We start from the raw sequence: 27,648 nt of genomic DNA, 5'->3' as shown, positions 1-27,648 counted from the left end.
TATGTCTTCCAAATTAGTTTCTCTTCAATTTTGGTGCACTTTCTTTTGTCTTTTCATCTTGGTTCAGCCAAAAATAGTTTCTCAAATTGAGTGCTAAATTCTTCGGGATTTCGTTCACTTCAATTAACTTTCCTCAGGACTCTCTTTGGTTTTATAAATGAGGTCTTTGCTCATCAGAATCTTGGTCCTAGGCCACTGGGCAGCCTTTTCATGCCAACCTTGCTTCTTGTCTTCATCCTTTGTGAATGATGGGGAATGAGAGGGGTATGGGGAAGGATGGGGGAAAGTATACAAAGAGGCAAATAATCTAGTGTGTCTGGACTCTGTTATTTACAAGCTGAGGGATGTTGGGCAAGTCAACCTTAGTTTTCTTCTCGGTAAAATTGGCGGAGATGCCTACTGCATTGAAGAGCATGTTGATGAGAGGTATCAGTATTTTAATGATGGATTCTGGAGAGTGGGCCTGGGCGGTGGGGGATAACATTCCTTTCTTGCTGTGTCTGGGCCTTTAGGAGAGTTACCCAATGTCAAGACCACTCTGAAATTCTCACAATCCAATGACCAAGCTCTTAGCACCAGCTTCACTTATAGGAGAAATTAAGTAGGGAATTGATGAAACTTTATTAAAATCATCATAATATTGTCTGTTTAGTGAAACACTTTTCAGTGTATAGATTAAGTGCATACCTGTTGTGTTATTTCACAGCCTCCTGGAACCCTGTGGGGTAACCCTGCACCTAGGCACCGACCTGTTTTACAGTCAAGGAAACTGTATCCCAGAGAAATCAAGTGACTTGCCCAAGGCCACACAGCTAACCAGGAGCAGAGTCACTCACAACACTGAATCTTACCTTTTTACTTTTTTCTTTTTTTTACCTTTTTTCTTGACACAGGTTCTCTCCTTCCTTTGGTAGTTTTTTTTAGCATCCAAGTGGAGAGCATTGACTTCATAAGGATCCTCTTGATAAGCACATAGTCCAATGTTCCAAAGAGCACAAAAACCAGGAGTGGCCCAACCTGAACTGGGGCACATAAACCCCACTGAACCTGAGGACCCAATCCAGCCTTGAGCTGCTGGAGGCCAGGAGCTGTGTCATGCTCATCTGGGCACCTCCAGCTTCCACCACATGCCAGGCTCTCTCCAGGGCTCAGAGAACACTCAATGAGCTCCACATGTGACATTAAGAATATTGGGTGTGAGTCTTCGTTCTTCCACTTTCTAGCTGCATGGCCTTGGACAACTCCCCAAACCCATGGGAGCCTCAGTCTCCTCATCTTGTAAATGGGAGTAATGCCCATCCCATCTTATAGCTTAGTGGCAGAATTCAAAGAAGAGAATGTGAGGACACACATGCTCATGAGCACCTCTTCTCCCCTCTCCCTCTGTTCTCTTTCTCCTTGACCCCTTCTGGCCCACCATTAAACCTTACTTCCTAATCATTCTTTTTGGATCCATTCATCAGGACTTTTCATGAGATTAAGTTTTAAAAAACTAAGAAGATGAGTGGCTGAGAGCGGGGACAGGAACCCGTGAAGGGAGAGAAAAGAGCGTAGAAGATAAGATTTCCTCCACAAATTGATGTTTGAGCTCTCTTCCCTATCCCTCTTTTAAATAGAGACCTGGGCACCTGGGTGGCTCAGTTGATTAAGCATATGCCTTCGCCTCAGGTCATGATCTCAGGGTTATGGGATCTTAGCCCCATGTTGAGCTCCTTGCTCAGCAGGGAGTTGGCTTCTCCCTCTGCCTCTGCCTGCTGCTCCCCCCGCTTGTGCTCTCTGGCTTTCTTTCTGTCAAATAAATAAATAAAAATCTGTAAAAAAATAGAGGACAATTTATAAACTACAACTAAAAAGGACAAATATGTAGAAAACTATTTCTTGGTAGAGCTTTTAAAAATGGTTTTTCTAGGGGCACCTGCGGGGCTCAGTCAGTTAAGTGTTTACCTTTAGTTCAGTTCATGATCCCAGGGTCCTGGGATTGAGCCCCATGTCAGGCTCCCTACTTAGCAGGGAGCCTGCTTCTCCCTCTACTCACCCCCCACCTCACTTGGTCATGTTCTCTCTCTCTCTTTCTCAAATAAATTAAATCTTTAAAAATAAAAATGGTTTTTCTAAGGGAAGTGTCTAGAATTAGAACTGATGACCCAAAGGAACTTGCAAGGCCAAGAAGCCTCTATAGCATTGAGGATCAGGAGGACAGGCTGGGCTAGAAGACCTAAGTTCAAATTCTGGCTCTGCTTTGTCCTGGCTTCATGACTCTGGATTAATTGCTTTGCTTCTCTGTGCCTCAGTTTACCCACTTATAAAGTGGGAATGATGGCTCCTAGGCATAGGGCAGTGTAAGGATCAATGAGATAATGTGTGTCAAACTTGTAAGTAGTGCTGGGCACAGAGTCATAAGCACTATATATAACAAAATCAGAATAAAAATATAAATATAGCAAAACATTTAAGATTTGATTATTTATAAAATGGAAATTTAATAATGAAGTACATGCTATGTAACAAGAAGTTGTATTCATTTCTTCCACCTAATCCCAAGGCCTCTAAATGGACCCTGATAGGTAAGGACAGACAACACAGAAGGTTGTTGTATGGCTGTTTTTACTTTCTGAGAGAGCATCAGCACTTTCCCAGGGCCACCCTGTCCTCAAGGTGATCACTTTTCATGGATGCCTGATATTCCACTGAACCTCTGCCCAAAGGCTCAGTCATTTTGCTGGTGTCAGTGACTCCAGCCGTATTCAAACTTTGTGGCACCTGCAGGGCACCCCTCCTGCAGTCTCAAGTCCCTTTCTTGACCTACAAATTGGTGATCGAAGAATGAAGGTGGGAGGAAGACTTCTTGGGTGAGGGGAGAGAGCAGCAGCCTTGGGTTATCACAGAACTCTAAAGACCATTGAGGTTCCCAGGAGCCAGGCCCAGGCTGGGAGATGCTGGGGTGTAGCCAGGAGAGGCATCTGCTCTGCTTGGCTACTGTGGTGGCACCTAGCAGCACTGGGTGGCAGGCTTGTCCTGCTTTTAAGGACACTAGTGTCCCTACGTTCCACAGCAAGTGTAGAGGAGCACTGCTCCTCCTCTGCTCATGCCCTTCTCTGACCCCCAAGCCCTTCCCTACCTCTGTGCTCACCTGGGGTGCTCACACCTTCTGAACTCCTAAAAAATGACTTGGAATTTTAACAGCCCTCATCATGGAGCAGGCATGGTGCTCACTCTGCATTTCCCATGTTTGATCTCATGTCATCTTTGCCACTAGCCCCAGGTCCCCATGGCATACCCACTTCACAGGAGAGCAGACTGAGGCCCAGAAAAGTCAGGGCACTTGCCCACCCAGGGTGGGGAAAACCTAGATCTGGTTCCAGAACTTACACCCATGTCTGTCAGAATTTCCCAACTGGGTCATTTACCTTGTTCACTGGCCTGAGCTCCAAGCCTTGAGGCTTAAGTCCACTGCCAAAGGATAATGGCTTGTGTTTCTTGAATGCATTCAAAGGGACTGCAATTTGATGTCATCATGTACTTGCTCGAATGCTCCTTTCTACTAGTCCATGTGAGGCAGGAGTCACATCCAATTTACCTTTGGGTCTGCATCTGATTCACATCTGATTCTCCTTTAGGGGCCATACATGGTGCTCTGTAAATGGTCCTAGGAGCTGACACTTGAGTCCTGAGCCTGCAGGTGCTTTTAGGAAGGAAATTCTCAAAAGGGAGTCACAGCACTTCCTGGAGGCAAGTGGATGCTCTTTTCCTAGAGGGCAATTCTACGTCAGGGGTCAGAGACTGTGATGGAACCACTTGTGGGACCAGCCTTGCAGGGCTGGGGTCATGGACGCATCTCACAGATGAGGAAACTGAGGCAGGTGTGTGCATGTCCAAGGAGGTGCTGGAGAGAATGGGCAGCCTTGGTCAGGCTGCTGATGTGGGTCTTGTTACTGTTCCCCATGGCTTCCTAGCTTTGCATCTGATACAAATTTCAAGCCCCGGTCAAGTCATTCTGACCCATTTTATCTTGGTTTTATCTCCTCTTCTTCCCAGGAAGATGCCCATGTCTGTCATCCTGGTGGACCTCACACTACTTCTCCTTGGTTCTAATTTATGTAATCTTCATCAGGATACCTTGGCACCTCTTTCCAGCCTCTAGCAAATGCTGTTGCCCCACAGAGCTCCTGACCCCAACACTTGGCTTGAAGAGCAGAACTCCCAACCACTCTATCCTACCTGCCTTTTGGGAAGAGTGTTGGGCCCTGAGCTAATATTCCTAATAGTCAAAATGTCCGTGATTTCCCTCTGTACGCCTGTTGCTCGAGGATGGTTCTGAGCAGTGAGCATCCTTCTCCCCTGAGATTTCTACCACTTGTTCTGCTGGTCTGTGGCCCCCAGCTTTGGCCTCTGCGGACATTTCATATCTTCACACCCCATCTCCATGTTTGGCATTTTCACCATAGGCAGATTTGCTGCAAGCATTTTCACCACAGAAATAATTGGCCCTAAGTCAATTTTGCTGTAAGGATAAAATAGTGAAAAGTAAAAGAGGGATATCAGAAAGGATAATGAATGAAATGAAACATGAAAGAAATTAATACAATTATTTATTTCTTCCTTTGTTAAGAGAGGTATCAGTTTTCCAGATACTAGGATGCATATTTCTAACTGTACACTATTGCTTTCTAGTATGCAATCTGGCTTTGTACTCTTACTTCCAACTCCCCAGCAAGTTTTACCCCTGTATTTTCTTTTTTTAATTTTATTTATTCATTCATGAGAGACACACAGAGAGAGGCAAAGACACAGGCAGAGGGAGAAGCAGGCTCCATGCAGGGAGCCTGATGTGGGACTCAATCTCGGGACTCCAGGATCACGCCCTGGGCCAAAGGCAGGTGCTAAACCGCTGAGCCACCCAGGGATCCCCTACCCCTGTATTTTTTATGTATGGTTGTTATCATCTACTATCTTAAGTATCCCATCTACTCATTACCATATAAAGACTAGCTAGGATTTATGTAATATCAAAATGGAAACTTTGTCACTGGAGAAATGAAACCAAACTGTTACCCCCTTATTTTATCTTTTATGGAAAAATTGCCTTATGGCCAGTTAGTTATGTGGCAAAATTGCCTGCAGGAGAAATGTCTGCAGCAAAGATATGTCCAGTAAAACTACCTAGAACCACCCCAATCTCTTGTGTCAACCTTGCCCAAACTCAACCCGGCCAGGGTTAACAAGACTGCTGACAAGACTCTGTCAGCAGCCCAGCTCCATAAATCATGTGTGGATTTGGAAAGGTCTGGGGCCAGCCCACTATAACCAGCCCCTGCTTCCAGTCTCTAGGAGCCCCTTCCCCACTCTGCGGAACTAGGGTTTTGCTCCAGGTCTACTCTGAGTCTGCTTAGGGCCCTATCGTAGTCCTCATTCTCCCTCTAGGGGCACCCCCAGATACCATGCAACAGTTACCCCATGCTGTGTAAGCCCTGGGTTCTAACCTCCCAAGTGCACTCCATCAGCATGAGCCTGGGCCTTCCTGGGAGCCAACTCACCTGCATCAAGCTCAACCTGAACTGCCAGTGGGTAACCTCCCATCCTCAGGCCCAGAGTCACACAGATTTAGGTTCCTGGCCAGGTGGCCAGGTCCCCCTACCACTGTGTGACCTTAAATGAGAAATCTCCCCTCTTAGCTGAGTCATTTCATGTAAAAAAGAAGTCCAGTAGCAATAATCCTGTTATATCACTTTCCTATACTCTTCTCTCCCCTTGAAAAAAATTACATAATTTAAAATATATAATTAAAATTGTGTTTCTTTTTTTTTTAAATAAAAAAGGAAAATTGACACATGCACATTAACACAAAATTTTGCTTCTAATTTCAGGAAATTCATAATCTCCCTAAAGCTGACAGACAGACCTCATGTAGGAACCTGGGGGCTTTTCCCAAGGCAAAGATGTTCAGGATAAATTGTTAAGCAAGAGATGTAGATGGTGTGTATGATGTGCAATCTTTGGTGTAAAAAAAAGAGGGTGTAATAAATAAACATACTTGCTTTGTTATACTTGCTTAAAGAAAACCTGGAAGCATACATAAGAAAATAATGTAAGAGTTTACTTGGATTGGGATTAGAGAAGGAAAAAAGTAGAACAAGTGAGGGACAGAGAGCTAGACATTTCACTGCATACCTTTTCTGCTGTTTAATTTGGGAACCATTTAAATTTATTACCTATTGGAGTGCCTGGGAGGCTCAGTCAGTTAAGCATCTAACTCTTGATCTCAGCTCAGGTCAAGATCTCAGGGTCGTGAGTTCAAGCCCCACATTGGATGGAGCCTACTTAAAAATAAATAATAAAAATACAAATTTAAATATTTACCTATTTAAAAGTTATATTACAACAAAAGCAGGGAAGTAAATAAACAACTCCTGCTTTAAAAGAAAAGAAAAAGAAAAAGAGGGCCAGCAATCTATTTTGCAGGATAAGTGAGAGGATAAATGTGGAGCCATCCAGCTAGAACACATGGTCTACTCCCTCAGTGGTAGCATGCATCCATTCATTCATTCATTCATTCATGCATTTGTTCATTCATTCATATTTATTGAGTGTCTCCTATGAGCCTAGCACTGGAAATACAAGGACAGGTAAAAGCCAAACCTGGTCCTTGCCTTTGTGGTCCTTACTGTCTAGTGAGAGAGGTACCAGTAGCTAGACACACAAAAAGTATACATTGTGAAGGTAATGGCTAGTGGTATAAAAAATCATAGGGTATGGGAAAGGAGTAGGGAGTGTCTGGAGAGGTGACGTTTGAGCAGAGACCTGAGTCATGTGAGGAACCAGCTCTCTGGGGAGGAGGAAACTGCCACTGAAGACCTTGACACAGGACTGTGCCTGGAAACAGCGCAGAGGCCTGTGCCTTAGACAGAACAAAGGGGACAGTGGGGAAGATGGGGTCAGTGCAGTTGGAGGGGCTGGACCGAGAAGGAATGCTCACTCTCCAGGTACCATGGGGGCCAGTGTAAGGCAGAGAATAGGTTGTAACATGATGTGATTGACAGTTTCCAAGGCTGGCACTGAGGACCAGCCTTGGAGTGTCACTGGCCTTGCTGGAGTGAGGGACAGCTCTACCCAGCTACAAAGATCTTGTGAAGACTTAGGCCTTGGTCAGGTGTGTGCCTAGAAGGGGAAATTGCCAGGTGGTAAGAGGATGCCAAGCTCCCAGGGATCCCGGATCTGTGACTGTCCTGGGAGGCCCAGTCTGCCACTGGCCCCAAAGCTCCCCTGGTCCAGGTTTCCACAAAAGCCAGCCAGACTGTGCAGGTTCCCCAGAGCAAGGAAGAAGGCTAAAGGCCCCAGTGCCCAGTTGACAACAGGCAGGCTGTTGACTCCAGATGAGAGATCCTAACATAACTTGGTTTCACAGGGGAGGCTGGTGAGAGGGAAGGGGGTAGGGAGGAAGAGAGTGTCAGTGCAACTGCTTTACATGAACAAAATTTCAAATTCTATGTACCACTCACCCTTGGGGGAAACTATGTCAGAACCCTTCTGGACCCATCAGGATTAGCCGCCCACAAGTTTTAGGAGTTGGAAACCAAGTAGCTTTAGAAAAAAAAAAAGAAAGAAAGAAAGAAAACTGCCCTAGTTCTGTAATTGGCTCCCAAGGCTCTGCTCAATGATTATTAAAATACTGACACAAAATCTCTGAGATAAATTGCTCCGGGCCCTATATTTATCATTTGCGTCGATAAGACAAGCAGAGGCCTTTCCATGGAGTGTCAGCTACAGTACATTTCAAGGTCAGATAATTAACTTTATTAAGGGAGAGTCAGATTTGCAAGGGGAATAGGGACTGAGACTCAGGTGTCCCTCAGTTAACAGAAACTTGCTGAACAGACTCCCCAGACTAGGGGTGTCATGGGTCTGATTTACATACCTTCTGTGAACAGTGGTTCCGAAGGTGAGGTCATGGGTCCTCAGAGTGCATGGAGAAGCTGTAGGAGATCCATGAACTTTCTGAAACTGCAGATAAAACTCTGTTTTGGGGGCTGCTGTGCATTTTTCTAGGTCAATGGTTCTCCTAGTGTGATGCTACTCACTACTCGCCAGGTGAGCAGGAGCCTTCCCTGGAACATGTGAGCAATACAGATTCTCAGGTCCACCCCAGGCCCCCTGAATCACACCTGTAGGGACTGGAGCCCAGTCTGTGTTTTCATGAGCCCTTTAGGGAATTCTGATGCACACTCCAGTTTGACATTCATGAAAGCTGTGCTCCGTAGTAGAACACAACAGCCAAGTCAGGCCTCGGGAGTCACACTGACCTCCGTTCAAATCCCAGTTTTGCCATTTAGTAGCTGTGTCAGCTTGGGCTTAAGTTTCTATTCCCCCATCTGTAAAGTGGTTAATAACCTTGGGATAGTGGGGGGAATTTTAATGCAGCAATGATGACAGGTTCACAGTCTTTATCATATAAGGGTCAAAATGACAATTATAATAATAATGTAGACATTATATATAATAATAATAATAGAGACATTATATAATAATGCCTTTGAGGAGGGACAGCTCTATTGGATGAATGCCTGAGGGGATAGAGGTAATGTCACCAGGTATTGCTGTCATAGCCACAGTAACAGCGGTGAGAGGGATGAGGGGGTAGGTGAAAGGGTCATCAGAAGTCAAGTGGACAGGGCTTGTTGATTGGCCAACTGGCTGGACAAGCCAGTTGATTCACTCAGCGAATACTTACTGAGCACCTGCAGTGTGCCCAGCCCTGTGCTGGATCCCAGGGGTGCAGATGGCTGAGTCCCTGCCCTCCTGGAGCTCATATGCTTATAGGAAAAGAAGTCAGTGAGGAAGCAAAGGATCTCAGAGTGTGGTCAATGCCATGAAGGAGTGGAACAGGCAGAGAGTGACATGGCTAGGTAGGGTGGTCAGAGCAGGTGATACTGAGCAGAGACCTGAATGATGAGCAGGAGCCGGCCAGGAGAAGCTTCCAGAGAACAAGCATGCAGGCAGAGAGAAGAGCCAGCACAAAGGCCTGGAGATAGGGATGAGTGTGGCATGTGGGAGGAACTGAGAATGCACCTGAGAGTACCCAGGGCACCATGTTTCTCACCTCTCTGAGAATCCACTCCTTCAGGAAGGAGTGAGGAGAGGAGTCAGTGGTAGAAGGAGACAGTGAATATAACCAAGTCTAGCACATATAGCAGGCCTTGGGAAAATGTTCACCATTGCCCTGAAATGGTCAGCTTAATATCCCCTGTGGTATCACATGAAAATTCTAGACATGTATCAAAACCAATATCAGTTTGAGCATTGGAAATAAAAGTTCTTGGGCACCTGGGTGAGTCAGTGGTTGAACGTCTGCCTTTGGCTCAGGTGGTGATCCTGGGGTCCTGGGATTGAGTTCCACATCAGGCAGGGAGCCTGATTCTCCCTCTGTCTCTCTTTCTGTGTGTCTCTCATAATTGAATAAATAAAATGCTCTAAGAAAAGAAAAGTTCTGGTGGCTTTAGACCAACATCAGGTGTCAAGATAGGAGGGAGTTTCCTTCAAACAACAGATATGGATCAAGCCTATGGATTGAGGGAAGATGAGCTTGGGGGTACAGAGAAATATAAAGGTCCCCACCCCTGGAACAAACAAGCTCTGCTGTTTACCAGTGTAGTGGTTCACTCCAGTCTCTTGTGAAGGGAGGTGATGCCCAGCGATAGTTGATTGAGCAAAATAATTCTGCATCAAGCCCCCAGAATGTGCCAGGTGATGGGATCTGGAGCTGACCTGTGAGAAAAGTGGGGACTGTCCGTAGATGGAACAGCCAGGGGAGTGGGGAATATGGGTGCAGACTATGGGGAAGCTGTAGACTGGAAGAAGATTGGTGAGATTCCCTTCACTGAGCCTCCTTGGTGAAATGGGAATAATCTTGCTATCTGTGGGGTCATTGTGAGAATTACATGATACAGCGTTACACAGTTCTTTTTTTTTTTAATTTTTATTTATTTATGATAGTCACAGAGAGAGAGAGGCAGAGACACAGGCAGAGGGAGAAGCAGGCTCCATGCACCGGGAGCCCGACGTGGGATTCGATCCCAGGTCTCCAGGATCGCGCCCTGGGCCAAAGGCAGGCGCCAAACCGCTGCGCCACCCAGGGATCCCGCGTTACACAGTTCTGAGCACAAGGCCTGGAACAAACCAGAGTTCACTAAATGGTAGCCATTATTACTAATGCTGATATTAGTATCGTAATCATCGTCATTAATACCAGCAGGGGAAGTTGTGTCTTAGGGTTGCCCAAAGGGACTCATTGAGCTCTGATGTGTTTGTGGCTAGGTGTAGGACCTTAAGAGTGTAGCTCACTATCAGCCAGGCCTTGACAGAGCTGGAAGACCTAGAGGAGAAAGTAGCAAGTTTCTAGAGAACTCCAGGATGGTGGCTGCAGGGAGCAGAAAGGAGTTTGATTCTGGTCACCTCCTCCTGGAAACCCTCCCAGATTGTTTCAGGTGCTCCCAGAGCCCCTTGTGCTGACATTTGGAGAGCACAGATCCTGCTGTGGTGTAGTCATCTGTCCCTCCATCAGACCAAGAATTCTTCCATGTTAAGGGTGAGGAGATCCATTTTTGTACTTTTAGGATCAAGCAGTTACCTGGAGAGTCGTTGTTGCTTGAATGAAAAAAAAATAGGAAAACAAATAAAGAATGAACGCCTGAGTGAATGGGAGTAAAGGGGCTGGCTGGTTGAAGTAGTAAATTTGGGGTGGGGGTGGTGAGAACAGAAACATCCCTGTGTGTCATCGCCTGGAAGGATCTTGGCTTGTGGCGGCGGCACCTCTTTCCTTGGACACAAGGGGGCGCCATAACTACAAAGCCTGACTGAGGAGGCTAAAGGAATCCCACTGAACACTTCCCTGTAAAACTGAACTGATGCTTAAATCAGAAGGCATCTGGTCCTTCTAGAGTGCAGAAGGCATCTGGTCCTTCTAGAGTGCAGAGCAGCCTCCCTCAGACCTGAGTCGTGGGCTGCCAACAGTGACGGCTTACACTAGAGGTAGTGAGCTCTGCATTGCTGCAAGTGTGCAAGCAGAAGTTGGCCTCAAGCCTAGGTCTCTAGAATCAGCCCCAGGTCTTTACCCATATCGTCAGAGGCTCATCAACACCTGCGTGGGAGGAGAAAAGAAAGCCTTTGGCTCTTCTTAGAAAGTTCTCTTCCCACCCCCCAGCCCTGCCTCACCATAAAAAAAAAGTTCTCTTCCATCCTCCTTTCCAGGAGGGAGCACCTTCCTAAGATAATAACAGGAAAAAGTTTCCCAAAAAGCAACTCTGATTCTTTCTTTAAAAAAAAATTCATTTCAAATTTACAGAAAGTTGCAGCAGTAGGACCCAGAGCTTTTCTCCCCTGAACCTTTTGAAAGTAAGCTGCTAAAAGGATACCCTATCAGCCCCCAAGTACTTTGTGCATATTTCTTACAAACAAGGATATTCTCTACCTCACCACAAGTACCCACATTGGGTATCAGTGCTTTATAAGCATCTAATCTTCAGAATGCATTCAAGTTTCCCAATTATTCCTATGATGTCCTGATAGCAGAGGATCCAGTCCTGGATTATGTCTCCTTCATCTCTAGTCTCTTCCATTCTAGAACAGCTCCTCAGTCTTCCTGAGGCTTGCATGACCTCTATTCTTTCAAAGATTACAGGCTGGATATGTTATAAAGTGTCCCTCAACTTCACTTGGGCTGCTATTTCTCATTATTGATCCAGGATGCACATTTTAGGAATAACACAGAAGGGATGTATCCTTCTCATGGCATCCTATTAGCTAGCACACAATTTCTATTTGTCCCATCACTGGTCAGGTTAGCTTTAATCACTTGATGAAGACAGTGTCTCCCGGATTTCCCTGCAGTAAAGTTCCTTTGTTCTCCTTTGTCACTAAGAAGTGTTTTGTGGAGGAGGAAGTACTTTGGAATTAGGTGAATATTCCATTTCCCGTCAAACTTTCAGCCACTGGTTTTAGCATTTATTCATGATTCTCATCTGAATCAAGTATTACAAAGACAGTTGCCAAATGGCGATTTTCTGATTCCATCATTCCTTCTAAATTCATCAGTTGGCAATCCAACCATAATGAAAAGCTTTCTCCTCTTCCATTTATTTTCTCATTTATGCAGAGACTCAGTATAGACTCAGGGATTCCCATTTTATTTAATGGGTTATAATGCATTACTGTGATTATTTATTTTGATCCTCAAATTGTCCCAGATTGGGCCAGTGGGAGCTCCTATGAGCTGGCTCCTGTGTCTTTTTGGGATGCCCCCAGCATTCTTTGAACACTTCTGGCACAAGATATTGTAGGCCCATCTTGTTTTATGAGTTTATTGTCCTGCAGAGGGGCATTTTGCAAACTCTGTTGCCCTAATTCCACAGCTGTGAGAAAACTCACCATGCAAGAGTTAGGAAACTAGAATCTGTAGTCAAGGTGGTCTGGGTTCAGATCCACTTATTAGCAGTGTTGCCATGGGGAAGTCACTCAACCCTTGTAAGCCTTTCCTTGTCAAATCCTTATAGTTCTGCCTGACAGTGGAAGATATGAGGGAAATCTCTCCTAAGGGGTGTGTGGGGGGGCTGCCCATCTCAACCCAACTGGGTTAATAATAAGCTCAACTGAGCTTACCTGTGGTATGGCTTTCCCTATCAAAGTTGTACTTCATTCCTTCCAATAGGACTTGAAACTTTAATCCATCTTCCAACACCTTATCAGGGGGGAAAGGTGGATGTTTGTCAGAGTGAGACATGCATTTGGGGTTTTATGAGGGGGGAGCCCTCATATCTTACAGATGCTCTGCAAAGTGAGCATGTTCCCTGAAAGCCCAGCTGCAGATAAAATGCGTGGCATGCAATAAGTACTCAGTAAGTGATAATCACTGTTATGCCTCTGCTCTTCAGATTGTCAAGTAAGTTTAGGAAATGCTGTATTCCAGAGCACTCTCAGAGATTCATCATGCAGGTCAGAATAATACAGATTCTGGTGATGCAGACATATTTTGCTTCTAGAAGGAGGGAACTGGGATCCCTGGGTGGCGCGGCGGTTTGGCGCCTGCCTTTGGCCCAGGGCGCGATCCTGGAGACCCGGGATCGAGTCCCACATCAGGCTCCCGGTGCATGGAGCCTGCTTCCCCCTCTGCCTGTGTCTACCTCTCTCTCTCTCCCTCTGTGACTATCATAAATAAATAAAAATTAATAAAAAAAATTTTAGAAGGAGGGAACTGAGCTTCCTTTATCTCTGACCTCTCCACAGGGCCGTCAATCAGCTCAGGGCTTATCACATACTAGATTTATAGTAAATATTAAATGGATCAGCATTTGTCCTCCAATCTGGATCTCCCTACCCACTAACCATTCCCCTCCTCATTTCCCCATCTTTATGCCATGGACCTGTCTCCCAGTTCCCCCCGCTCAGATTCCTCCTATCTGTCTCCTCTACCTTTTGCCTTTCTGTCCTAGCCTCTGTGGTCTGTCAAACACATCATGCATCTCTGCCTCTGCAGTGACCCAAGCCTCCATCACTCCTTGCCTTCCTGGGTCTCTGTCTCCAGCCTGCAACACCACCCCATACACATTCCACACATTGCATTCTGAACCCTGTAGTGAATCTGTTGCCCTGCCCAAGTGCATGCCAGCTCTCAGCTGGGCATTTGAGGCTCACAGCCTTCCAGCCTGGTAAGATAGTCTTGGCCCCAGGTAGAACCCAGGAATTTACATTTTCACCAGCTTGCCCCAGGGTACCTTGCTTTGCTGCAGGATATTAATATAGCCACCCCCAGTTTTCTTTAGATTAGTATTTGCAGAGTAGATCCTTTATCCTTTCCCTTTAACCCGATTTGTATCTTGATATTCAAAGTGGTCTATTGCAGACAGCATATAATTGTGTTTTGCTTTTTTATCCAGTCTGACATCTGTCTTTTAACTGGGGGTGTTTTTGCTATTTAAATATCATGTGATGATTGATATGATTAGGTTTAAATATGCCATTATGCTATTTGCTTTCTGCTTGTCCTGTTTATTCTTTATTCATTTGTCCCCTTGCCCTGGATCAATCAAGAATCTTTTATGATTCTATTTATCTTCCTTTTTGGCCCATATATAATGCAGTTTTGTAGCAGTTGTTTTAGGGTTTATGGACTACATCTTTAACTTACCACAGTCTGCATTCAGGTGTGCCATGTCTCATGAGAACCTGTGACAGAATACTTCATTTTCCCTCTCTCAACTTTTGTCCTATTGCTGTCTACTTCTACTTATGTTATATCCCCCTGCCAATAAGTTACTATTTTTGCTTTAAGTAAATTATCTCTTAAGAAGGTTTGTAAAAATACTTTCTTTTTCTTTTAGCAGGGGAGTGGCAGAGGGAGGGAGAGAGAGAGAGCCCCAACATGGGGCTCTCCATGTTGGGGCTCTCTGTCTCTCAACCATGAGATCATGACTTGAGCCAAAATCAAAAGTTGGATGCTTAACTGAGTGAGCCATCCAAATGCCCCTAAAAAAAAAAAAATCTTATTAAACCATTTGTTTCTCATTTCTAACATTCCTCATTCCATTGTTTTGAGCCATATTTTCCATCTGATTATAATTTCCCTCTGCCTCAAGGAGGTCCTTTAACTTTAATGAAAGTGCTTGTGATGAAGTCTTTCAGCTTTTGTATATCTAGAAAAGTCATACAACTTGTGTTGTTATTTAAGAAATAACAACTTCATTGAGATATAATTTACATGTAAAGTTACTCTTTTAAAAGGCACAGTGGAGGGATCCCTGGGTGGCGCAGTGGTTTGGCGTCTGCCCTTGGCCCCGGGCGCGATCCTGGAGACCCGGGATCAAATCCCACATCGGGCTCCCGGTGCATGGAGCCTGCTTCTCCCTCTGCCTGTGTCCCTGCCTCTCTCTCTCTCTCTCTCTCTCTCTCTCTGTGACTATCATAAAAAAATAAATAAATAAAAATAAATAAATAAAAGGCGCAGTGGAATCATCAACACTAATTTTAGAACACTTTTTAATCACCCCAAGAAGAAACCCTATTCCTATTTGCACACATTTTGTCTTCATTTTCCTCCTCTCTTAGCCCTATTTATTTATTTTATATTTATTTATTTTCTATTATTTCTATTTTATTTATTTATTTATTTATTTATTTTCTATTATTTCTATTTCTATATATTTGCCTATTCTGGACATTTTATATAATTAGAAATATATAATATATGACATTTTGTGTCTGACGTCTTTTACTTAGCATGTTTTAAAAAAATAATAAAATTCGATTTGCCAACATATAGTATAATACCCAGTGCTCATCATATCAGTGCCCTCCTTAATGCCTATCACCCAGTTACTCCATCCCCCGCACCCACCTCCCCTTCTGCAACCAGAGTTTGTTTCTCAGAGTTAGGATTCTCTCATGGTTTGTCTTCCTCTCTATTTTTTGCCATACTTACCATGTTTTTGAGGTTCATCCATGTTATAGCATGTATCTGTAGTTCACCCCTTTTTATGGCCAAATAACGTTCCATCATATGGATATTCCACATTATGTTCATCTGTTCATCAGCTGATGAAGATCTGGGTTGTTTTCATTTTTAGCTAATATAAATAATTCTGCTCTGGGGTTCCTGGGTGGCTCAGTTGGTTGAACATCAACTCTTAGTTTTGGCTCAGGTCATGATCTCAGGTTCATTGGATCACCCTGTGATGGGCTCAATACAGTGCAGAGTCTGCTTGAGATTCTCTCTCCCTCTCCTTCTGCCCCTCACAACTTATAAATTGCTCACTTTCTTAAATAAATAAATCTTTTAAAATAAATAAGTAAATAATTCTGCTATGAACACTGATATACAAGATTTTGTGTGGAAATTTGTTTCCATCCTCTTTTTTTTAAAATTTATTTTTATTTATTTACGATAGACACACAGAGAGAGAGAGAGAGAGAGAGGCAGAGGGAGAAGCAGGCTCCATGCACCGGGAGCCCGACGTGGGATTCGATCCTGGGTCTCCAGGATTGCGCCCTGGGCCAAAGGCAGGCGCCAAACCGCTGCGCCACCCAGGGATCCCTGTTTCCATCCTCTTATGTATATACTTAGGAGTATAATTGCTAGGCCATATGATAATTATATTTACCCTTTTGAGGAACTGCCAGACTACTGTTTTCCTCAGTAGCTGCATTATTTTACAATCTCACTAGCAATATATTAAGAGTTTCAATTTCTCTCTTGTTTGTTTTCCTTCATTTTGAAAGACGTTTTCACTATATATCTAGTATAATACAGGTTGACACATTTTTGTCAGCACTTCAAAAATATTGTTCCACTTCCTTCTAGCTTTCATTGTTTCCCATGAAAAATCTGTGGTAAAAATGAAAAGTTGTTCTTTCCTTTGTTTCTCTGTACTTAGTGTGTGCTTTCTGTCTGGCTGCTTATAAGATTCTCTCTTTTAACTAGTGCTAAGCAGTTTGATTGTGGTGTAATTGTCTAATGTTTCCTGTGTTTGAGGTTGGTGGAGCATGCTGGATCTGTGGAGTAAAATGTTTGGCTATTATTTTTTAGGACATTTTTTTGTTCCCCCCTACCCCAAACAAGATTCTTTTTTCCTCTTCTCTGGAGCCTCTAATTATATGAATATGGGGCCCCTTATTTCATAGCTCATGAATGGTTTGTTCATTTTCTTCTTCTGTTTTTTTATTCCCCCTATGTTTCAATTTGGACAGTTTCTATTGCTATTTATAAAGTTTACTAATATTTTCTTCTCCTAAAGCTAATTTGCTGTTAATTCCATCCATATTCAGACATTTTTACTTTTAATCTCTTTTTGATTTGGGACTTTTTATATCTTCTATATCTCCCCTTTGCATGCCTCTCCTTGCTTTCAGTTTCTTGTACATATATTTTTGAAAGAGCTATTTTAATGTCATTCTACTTATTTTATTTCTGTATCACTTCTAGCTATGTTTTAATTGAATGAGTTTCCTTCTCATTATGGGTCAGTCTTTCCTGCTTCTTTGCATGCCTGGTAATTTTTTTAAAAATTTATTGTGGATTTCATGTTGGGTGATGGATTTCATCAATTTTCTTTAAATAGGTTTGAATTTTGTTCTGAGATTCAGTTAAATTACTAGGAAACAGACTGATACTTTTGAGGCTTGCTTTTAAATTTTGTTATGCAGGAACAGAATATCCTTGAGTCTAGGCCTAAATTGGCCCCACTATCAAGGAAATGGCCTTCTGAGAGTTGTACTTGATGCTTATGTATTAAAAGGTCTTCCAACTCTGGTTGGTGTGAATATGAACCATTACAGACCCGGTGTGCATTTGGAAATTGAGAATTATTATTTCCCCTCCTTTTCAGTGGCTCCTTCCCAAGCCTTGGGTGGTTTACTCACATGGGTTTGCTGATCAGTACTTGGCTTAAGATTTGAGGGGAACTTTCTAAAGCTTTTTAGGGCTCGCTTTCTCAGCATTCCACTCTCTGTACTCTGCCTTGCAAATTCTAGTCTCTTTGAGCTCTATGAACTCTCAATTCTCCCTACTCTACTTAAAAAGACTACGAGTCTCTATGTGGGTTCCTTTTTCTCTGTTCTGTGGCTTGGAAACACACATCAGTAAGCCAAGGCATCATAGGGCTCCCCTCATTTGTCTCCTTCTCTTAGGAATTGCTGTACAGTGCTCCTGTTGTCCAAAACTGAAAGTCATTATTTCATACAATTTTGTCTGTCTTTATTTTTAGTTGTCTAAGATGGTATTAGTGTGTAAGTATATGTGTAAATGTGTTTCTGCTACTACTATTATGGTCAGAAGCCTAAGTCCCTATTATTTGTTATTAAATCTTTGCCATTCTGCTCAGTTTAATTGATGTCTCATTGTTTTAATTTTTTGACTTGTTTCGTCACTACCAAGGTTAAAGATTTTTTTCAAGCACATACAAAGCCATTTGTAATGCTTCTTTTTATCAGTTGTTTACATCTCCTTTGCTGGTTTTTCTAGTGGGGAAGTCTTAGTGGTTTCTTATTGATTTTTATTTACTTTTTATATTTAAAGCTATTACCCTTTTTCAGTTTATTACAGATCATTTATCATTTCTCATTCTTTAAAATAAATAACTTTATTGTCATATTCATAGAGAGAAACAGACAAGTCACAAGTATGATGAATTGCCACAGTAAACACACCTCTGTGATTACCACTCAGGTCCATAACTAGAGCCTTACTGGCACCCAGAAACATCCCCTTGTTCTGCTGCTATTCATGACACCCAGTTCTTCCCCAAAGACTGTCAATATTCTGACCTGTCAGGGCACAAGTTGCTTTTTCTGGGTCTTTGTTTCCTCACCTCTAAATTGGAGGAGTCATAGTACCTAACTCATAAGGTTATTCTGAGGATTCAATGAGATTATATAAATGTTTAACACATGCAATAATCAGTAGATATCATCCTTACCATTATTTACCCATAGTTCCTCCTAGCTTGTTACCAAGAGAGCCAGACTCCAAGTTGACCATCTTGATGAATTAACATTTATCATGTGGCCCCTTCTGACAACTGGGCTTCAGCCTTATTCTTAGGCCAAGACTTGCCTTACCTGCAATTCTTTTCTATCCTATACCTCCTGTTGCCCAGGCCTTGGCCCAAGAGACTCAGTCTCTCCCTTCTCCCATATACTGTTGTAGGTTTTAGCTCTGGACAGGCTTTCAAGAATGGAGACAAATACCACCTTCATGAAAAGGTTTTCCCTGCCCATACCCATAGCCATGACTATTTGTCTGTCTTATTGCTTTATTGTTCTTTGTAATGCTTGATACCTGCCATTAGATCATATATTTATTTGTTTTATGCCTATGCTACTAGAATGTAGCTACAATGGGGGACAGGGACTTGGTTTTGCCATCACTACGTCTCCAACACCTAGAACAGTGGCTATCAAAAAGTAGGTGCTCAATAGATATTAGTGGATTGGATGGATGAATCCTGTATCTGAATGCCCATTTCAAGGCTAAAACCAAATCTACCCCCTTTTTGTCAACCAAATCCATTTATTTAGTATATATTTGCTGAGAATCTACTATGTGTCTGACTCTTGGCATCTGTTATGGATTAAACTGTGTCCTTCCCAAAGACAATTTGAAGTCCTAATCCCTAGTATCTCAGAATGTGAATAGCTTTCACTGATTTGGAAATAAGGTCATTGGAGATGTAATGAGTTAAGATGAAGTCATACTAAAGTAGGGTAGGGCCTTAATGCAATATGACTGGTGTTCTTATAAGAAGAGGAGACTAGATACAGAGACATACACACAAGGGGAAAGTATCATGTGACAATGAAGGTGGACATTGAAGTGCTATAGCTGCCAGCCAAGGAATGCCAAGGATTGCTGGAAAACCCTCAGAAGCTGGGAAGAGGCAAGGAAGTATGCTTCCTTGCAGGTTTCAGAGAAACCATGGCCTTATCAACACTTGATTTTGGACTTTTGTCCTCCAAAACTGAGACATGATAAATTTATTTTGTTTCAAGCCACTCAGTTTGTAGTGTTCTATACTTAAGAAACTAATACAGCATGCCTTTGCTGATTTACCTGAGAAGACGTAAAATCCTTATCCATGCTTGGAGTTCTCTGTCAACATCCTTGATTTCCAGTGACACCAGGAAAGCATTAAGCAAAAAAGATAATCAGACCGTGTATGGAATCTCCTGGAAGACTAAAAAGAGGTTTTAGAGAGTGGGCTGGGATCCAGGAAGGAAGACATGAGAAATAGCCCAAATCTGGGGCACCTGGGTGGCTCAGTGGTTAAGCATCTGCCTTAGGCTCAGGGTGTGATCCTGGGGTCCTTGGATGGAGTCCCACATCAGGCTCCCTGCAGGAAGCTTGCCTGTCTGTCTGCCTATGTCTCTGCCTCTCCCTTTGTGTCTCTCATGAATAAATAAATACAATCTTAAAAAAAAAAAAAAGAAATAGCCCAAATCCAACCATAGGACCTATTGGATATGTGGTAGGCAGATTCTACAATGGTTGCCAGGGGTCCCCACCTCATGGTATTCAAGTCCTTGTGTAATCCCCTCTTGAGTGTGTCCTGGACTTAATGGCTCACTTCTCACAAATAGAAAGCTATAAAAAGTAATGGGGGCATATTAATTCTTATATTGGGTTCAAAAAGGCTCTGATTTCCATTTTACTTTCTCACTTGCTTGCTCTGCCGGAGAGGAGCTGCCCTGTTGAGAGGCCCATATGGCAAAGGACTGACAGAGACCTCTGGGCAACAGCCAGTGAGGAACCAAATCCTGCCAGCAAGCACATGAGTGATCTTGGAAGCTGACCTTTCCCTGGTTGATACCTTGAATGCAGCCACATCAGAGACCCTGAGCCCAAGGACTCAAGTAAGCAGTGCCTGGATTCATGACCCACAGAAACTGTGAGATCAGAAATGTTCTTTAAGGGAAATTAAGGAATTGATCCCATTTACAATTGCACCAGAAACCATAAGATACCTGAGAATAAACCTAACCAAAGAGGTAAAATATCTATACTCTGAAAACTATAGAACACTCATGAAAAAATGAGGAAGACACAAAGAAAGCATTCCATGCTCATGGATTGGAAGAACAAATATTGATAAAATGTCTGTGCTACCCAGAGCAATCTATACATTCAATGTAATCCCTATCAAAGTACCAACATTTTTTTCAGAGCTGTAACAGAGTCCTAAAATTTGTGTGGAACCAGAAAAGACCCCGAATAACCAAAGGAATGTTGAAAAAGAAAGCCAAAGCTGGTAGCATCACAATTGCAGACTTTAAGCTGTATTACAAAGCTATAATCATCAAGACAGTATGGTTCTGGCACAAAAACAGACACATAGATCAATGGAACAGAATAGAGAACCCAGAAATGGACCCTCAACTCTATGGTGAACTAATCTTTGACAAAGCAGAAAAGAATGTCCAATGGAAAAAAGACAGTCTCTTTAACGAATAGTGTTGGGAAGTTGGACAGCCACATGCAGAAGAATGAAATGGGACCATTTTCTTATAGCATACACAAAAATAGACTAAAATTGGATGAAAGACCTAAATGTAAGATAGGAATCCACCAAAATCCTAGAGGAGAACCCAGGCAGCAACCTCTCTGACCTCCGCCATTAAACTTCTTGTTAGACACATCTCCAAAGGCAAGGGAAACAAAGGCAAAAATGAACTCTTGGGACTTCATCAGGATAAAAAGCTTTTGCACAGCAAAAATAACAGTTGACAAAACCAAAAGACAACCTACAGAATGGGAGAAGGTATTTGTAAATGTCTTATCAGATAAAGGGCTAGTATTTAAAATCTATAAGAACTTACAAATTCAACACTCAAAGAACAAATAATCCAGTCAAGAAATGGGCAGAAGACATGAACAGACATTTGTCCAAAGAAGACATACAAATGGCCAACAGACCCATAAAAAATTGCTCATCATCACTCAGCATCAGGGAAATACAAATCAAAACCACAATGAGATACCATTTGACACCAGTCAGAAGGGCTAAAATTAACAAGTCAAGAAACAACAAATGTTGTCAGGGATGTGGAGAAAGGGGAACCCTCTTACACTGCTAATGGGAATGCAAGCTGGTATAGCCACTCTAGAAAGCCATATGGCAGTTCCTTAAAAAGTTACAAATAGAACTACCCTACAACCCAGCAATTGCACTACTGCGTATTTACCCAAAGATACAAACGTAGTGATCTGAAGCGGTACCTGCACCCCAATGTTTATAGCAGCAATGTCCACAACAGCCAAACTATGGAAAGAGCCCAATTGTCCATCAATGGATAAATGGATAAAGAAGATGTGGTATATATATACAATGGAATATTACTCAGCTATCAACTAAATGAAATTTTACTATTTGCAATGATGTGGATGGAACTAGAGGGTATTATGCTAAGCAAAATAAGTCGATGAGAGAAAGACAATTATCACATGATTTCACTCATATGTGGAATTTGAAAAACAGAATCATAGGGGAAGGAAGGGAAAAATAAAATAAGATGAAATCAGAGAGAGAGGCAAACCATAAGAAACTCTTAACTACAGGTAACAAACTGAGGGTCACCAGAGGGGGGTGGGTGGGGCATGGGGTAACTGGGTGATGGGCATTAAGGAGAGCACTTGATGTAATGGGCACTGGATGTTATATACAACTGATGAATCACTGAACTCTACCTCTGAAACTAATAATACACTCTATGTTAATTGAATGTAAATAAAAAGTGTTTAAATGTTCTTCTAAGCTACACAGTTTTGGTGTAATTTGTTACACAGCAATAAGTAATAACTAATACAGGGTGCAACTGCCATGGGAAGCCCTGGCCACTGGATCAGTGATTTATGCTTCTGAATTCATTTATACTTTATGAATCACCCATTGCCTCTGCTACTTTAGTCACTCACTCCAGACCTAAAAACTCCTAGGTAGAAGAATTTGATTGGTAAAATTTAGGTCATTGCTGAAAAAAAGGGATACAAATCCTGTATGAACAACAACAACAAAAAATTGTTTAGGTTTCCTGCTTGTATGCTTACAGTAATCCTGACTTCTCAGCACTTAGTAATTCATTATCTATGTGACTAAGTCATTAAATCTTATCCACTAGACTGTAGGCTCCTGGGAAGCAAAACTTGTCTTGTTTGTTACTTGTTTCTCTCCACCTGATACCTGGCCTGACACATAGTAGGTGCTCATTAAATGCTTAGTGAATGAATGAATGAATGAATGAGGGCAAGCTTGGCACCACTCACTAACTCTAGTTTATGCACATTATCTTTTTGACAGGGAGCAATATTTCCAAAATTTTTCTTATAAGAATTAGCTGGGATGCTTCTTAAGAATCCAGAACTATGGGGGATCCCTGGGTGGCTCAGTGGTTTGGCGCCTGCCTTTGGCCCAGGGCACGATCCTGGAGTCCCGGGATTGGGTCCCATGTCAGGCTCCTGGCATGGAGCCTGCTTCTCCCTCCTCCTGTGTCTCTGCCTCTTTCTCTCTCTCTCTGTATCTATCACAAATAAAAATAAATAAATCTTTTTTTTTTAAATAAATCTTTAAAAAAGAAAAAAGAATCCAGAACTATGGCCTTTATCACAGGTCTGAGATGAGGCCCAGGAAATTGTATTTTAACAAGTTCTGCATGTTATTTAGGTAGCCTGGAGCTGTAACATCATTTATCTGTAGGACTGTATTCCCCTTAGCTCAGCCCACTATGAGTTGAACTCCATTTGGAGTCTTCTTCTCCATTTTGTAGTCTTCTTCTCTGACACAAACGACCCTTGTTTCCTTTCCTCTTTGGAAGATGTGCTGGTCTGCCCCTCTTGTCATCTGCAGGGTCTTTTTTGCTTTCTTTCTGGTTTCTTCATGAGCATTAAACATCATTCCTGTCACGAACACTGAGTTAATGCAGATGGTGTATGGGGCACCTCAGCAGTTGCTATATCAGCTCTGCAGGCAGAGATCAGGTTCAAAGTCCAGCTGAGCCATTGGATTTTAGTGTCACATTGGGTGAATCACTCCATCCATCCATCCAACAACTATTTTTTCAGTCTTTTCTCTGTGGGGAAATAAGTTCAGTACTGAGGACTTTTCAATGGATGAAGCAGTCCCAGCTCCTGACCTCACAAAGCTCAGTTTCTCAGGGAAGATAGACATTGGACACTTAGAACTTATAAGCTGTGTGTTCATGATGGAAGAAGAAGGTGCCAATGTGGTAGTTTTCAGACAGGGAGAATTTTGCTTCCCCCAGCGGACATGTATTAATGTAGAGAAACCTTTTTGTTTGTGCAACCTGATGGAGTGCTCCTGGCATCTAGCGGATAGAGACCCGGGATACTGTTAACCATCATACTGCACAGGCTAGCAGAATTGAAGCAGGACCACATTTAGAGAAGGCAAGAAAATGTCCTGGCACCCACATGTGATTCACCGTCAAGGCCCTGAATGTCCTGGTTTCTCTTGCTCTTCTTACCTGCCCTTGATGGTAAGCTCATTCCAGAGGCCACCTTCATCCTCAGCAACCTGTCCTGTCACCTCATCACAGAAGGACATGGACTTGGCCTGGCATAATCTGTTTTTCAAAGGCTACATTGTTGCTATGGATCATCTGAGGGTTTATCTAGTGACCTACACTGTATCTTCTCATAGCATGGCTTTTGGGATCCACAGCAACCCAGGAGGAGTTCACAAAAGTGTGAGTTCCCAGACCCCATTCCAAACTCTGAGGGCGGGGTGCAAGAAAATTTAACAATCTGTAGGTTGTAGATTTTCACAGTCTCTTTAAATGACTTTTAGGCAAGCTAATGTGTGAGAGACAGCTCCAGGAACCAGCATTTCAGTGGGCAGACCATAGAGGTCCTGCCCATCTAGAAGATGGCTACGTTTGCTGAAACCCAACTGCATGCCAGACTCTACGCTAAACCCTTCCGTTCATGGCTGGCTCAGGGATCCCCATGATGTGCCAGTGCTCTTCCCCTTATTTTACAGATGAGGAAACTGAGGCCCAAAGCATTGAAGTACCTAGCCAGAAAGCTGGCTTTCTCCATCCAAGCAGCCTAATCTGTGGTTTAGAAAGTAAGACCTCATTAAGTACAGGTGTGAAAATCTGTTTGTGGCTTGGAGGAGGTAATTTAGTTGAGCTCACCTTTCTGGGGTGTGAAATAGCTTTTTCTTTCATTTTGTTTTTGTTTTTGTTTTGTTTTGTTTTGTTGCTGAGTCATTTACTCAAGAAAACGGCCCCTAAAGGTTATTGGAATAAACTGGGGAGGCACAGTGTGAATCTCAGCTCCAAGGGGGAAACGACAAGAAATCAGAGAGCAGAAAGTGTACAGAGCTCCTCTGTACACTGAGGAGCACAGACACTGTGGGGGAGGGGGATGCTGGTGTCTTGTATATGGGGGACTGGTTCTCTGAGACCTCCAGGCAAAGCCAAGCAATGGCACTAAACTTGTCTGTAGACACTGGATCTTTGCTTAGCTGCAAAGCATGCTTAGCCTGCTGGTTGGGTCTGCCACCTGAGAATGCCTCCAGAGATCCATGCCTGGGTCCCCCCAGCCCATGTGTTGAGAGGAGAGCTTCAGACTGGTGTTGAGGGCTTTGGGCTAAGGATCCAGAGATCTGAGTGTGACTTTGTTTTTGGTCTCTTTTCTATGTGACCTTAAGTCAACATCTATCCCTTAGTGTTACCTGGATGATGCTGGTTTGAACCAATTGCTGTCAAGGGTTTTTTGGTTCTAGATTGTAAATTCTTAACCTCAGGGCCTGATACAGAATAGGTACTCTAAAATATGCTTTGAATAAATGAATTTGCTTTTATATAATATTCTGCTGGTGCTGGAACTGAGGTCAGTTCAGTGGTTAGCTCCTTTTTCCCACACATTACCCAGACGTATAGACACCCACTCTGGTCAAGTGCTGTCTCTGGGTCCTGTCTACAGCCTGTTTAACTCTCCATCCTCTAGCCTACACCCTCTGGTAGAATGCTTCAGCTTCTCCCTTTCCCTCCCTCCCTCCTACTACCTACAGTCCTGTCCCTTCCAATCCAGCCATGCAGTGCAGCCAGGAGTTCTTCAACTAGAACTAGTACATCCCCCCTCCCAAACCCCAGCTACCCATTGCTTGCCCACCAGCATCTCTCCCATGCACCTCAAACCACCTTACAGCCCAGGCCCTACCATTCATTCCAAAGCCAGGTCCTGAAGGGTTTCACAGCTCACCTGGAGGAATTTGGGAAGAGCAGGGTAGGATAAGACCACTTCACTGAGGGCCCATGTTCTCTACAGCTCATGGCACCGCAGCATGAAGAAGGGTGGATAGATGGTCCCTGAATGCATGTAATGTGCATCAATAGTCCCTAGTATTCAATGCAATACTCTAGATGTAGGAAACATCACCAGGCTGTAACTGACCCATTGGTGAATGCAATGGGGGCAAGTGCAGAGAGGACCTCTGTTGGGCCTTTTTGTGGCCAACCCAAAGACAATAATATAGATTTGCAGGAAGAGTAGCCAGTAGGGGGCTACAACCCTGCTTGTTGTTCTGTTCCACTGACCAGCTATGTGGCTGTGTGTGTCACTCAGCCTCTGAACCTCCACATCCCTCTTTGTAAATGGGGCTGGTGCAGCTCACGCACTTCGAGGTTGCTGGGAGGATTGCGCAAGATAATGGGTGTGAGGTGCATCATAAACTCAGAGTGCTTTATGCATGCTAGGTACTATTATCAAGCATTACCAAGGAGGGCTGGACCCTGTCCAGAATTTGCAATCTCCAAATCCTTCCACTTTTAGCTGCTCCTGATAATGGCTTGCCCAATGAGGCTGGCCACATTTCTGATTTTGGCTCCAAGGAGAACATTGATCTGGGGTGTGCTTTGCGAGGATGGATGAGTGGACACCCAACCACTTTCCAAACTGGATTTCAGCCTCTAAATTATTAATGCATTCAGGCTGCAAATAGTACCTTACATCCCGGTGCCTCCGGGATGCTTGGGAAAAAAATATGGCCTCCTCAGCACTTTGGAACATGAGGCCATGGCCAAAATGTGGTCCCGTTGCTAAATTTAGGATTGGGCTCTCCTTCATGTAAACAGGATGCTGCAGTGTTGGGCAGCAGGGTTTGTCTTCTCTATTCAGATAAGTTGAGGTTTTGTTTCCTTCTTAGTAAGTTGGAAAGAAGCCTGGGTTAGAAATTAAGAAATGTAGGCTTGGGTCTTGACATTGTCCCCAACTGGTTTTGTGGTTTCTACAAGTTTTGACTTCCCACTTATAAAATGAAGACATCAGTGTTACCATGGAACAGCTCTTTGGTATCCAAGAAGGAAGCACTAGGTAGGCACAAAGCTTCTGGGTTTGTTGGTAGACAGTGCATCAAATAGAAACTGCATGGGGGCATCTCTAAGCTCTTAGGCTCAGAGATGCGGCGTAAATGGGATGTCATTTAGTTTTGAGTCCATCTTTGTCCCTGAGCCTATGGCAGTGGACTTTAGGCATCTGAGTCTCAGAGATGCTCCTTCCTCCCTTCATTCTTCAGTACCCAGGACAGGCCTGGCACATAGTAGGCTTTCAGAAAAATGGTCATGAGGTGGATGTGGACACATTTGCAATAACATAGACCAGATTCTCCACCCAATCCCACAAGGAATATGCACCAGACGGAAATATCCCAAATAAACCACATCTTGCCTGTAGGTGACCACTGCCCTGTGAGCCCCACAAGGGCAGGGACAATGGTGTGGAGTCCATACCATTAATTCAATTTAAACATCAACTTTCAGGCTACCACACCCTAGCTGCACTCACAGAAACATCCATGACAGTGAGCACTACCTGGATCATCTTCATTTTAGAAGAGGGTCAACCATGCAGACAAACATAGGAGCCTTTGCCACCTCTAGAGCGGGTGAATTTCACCTTGAAATCTTGGAGCAACATGAGCCCTGCATTCGGATTTCCCCTTTTGTTTCTCCCTTAGTCTCTTTTACCGTTCACCTAGAAATGGCATGCATCCCCTTAGCTTGCAATGCACTGGCCAGAGCTAGCCATGCAGCCCCGAGTCAATGGCAGAGGGTGTTGGAAACTAGCAATGCACAGAAGCATCTGGACTATTTGGA

The sequence above is a fragment of the Vulpes lagopus genome, chromosome 7 (assembly GCF_018345385.1).
Source record: "Vulpes lagopus strain Blue_001 chromosome 7, ASM1834538v1, whole genome shotgun sequence".
NCBI classification, from domain to species: domain Eukaryota; kingdom Metazoa; phylum Chordata; class Mammalia; order Carnivora; family Canidae; genus Vulpes; species Vulpes lagopus.
This window is presented reverse-complemented; position numbering follows the sequence as displayed.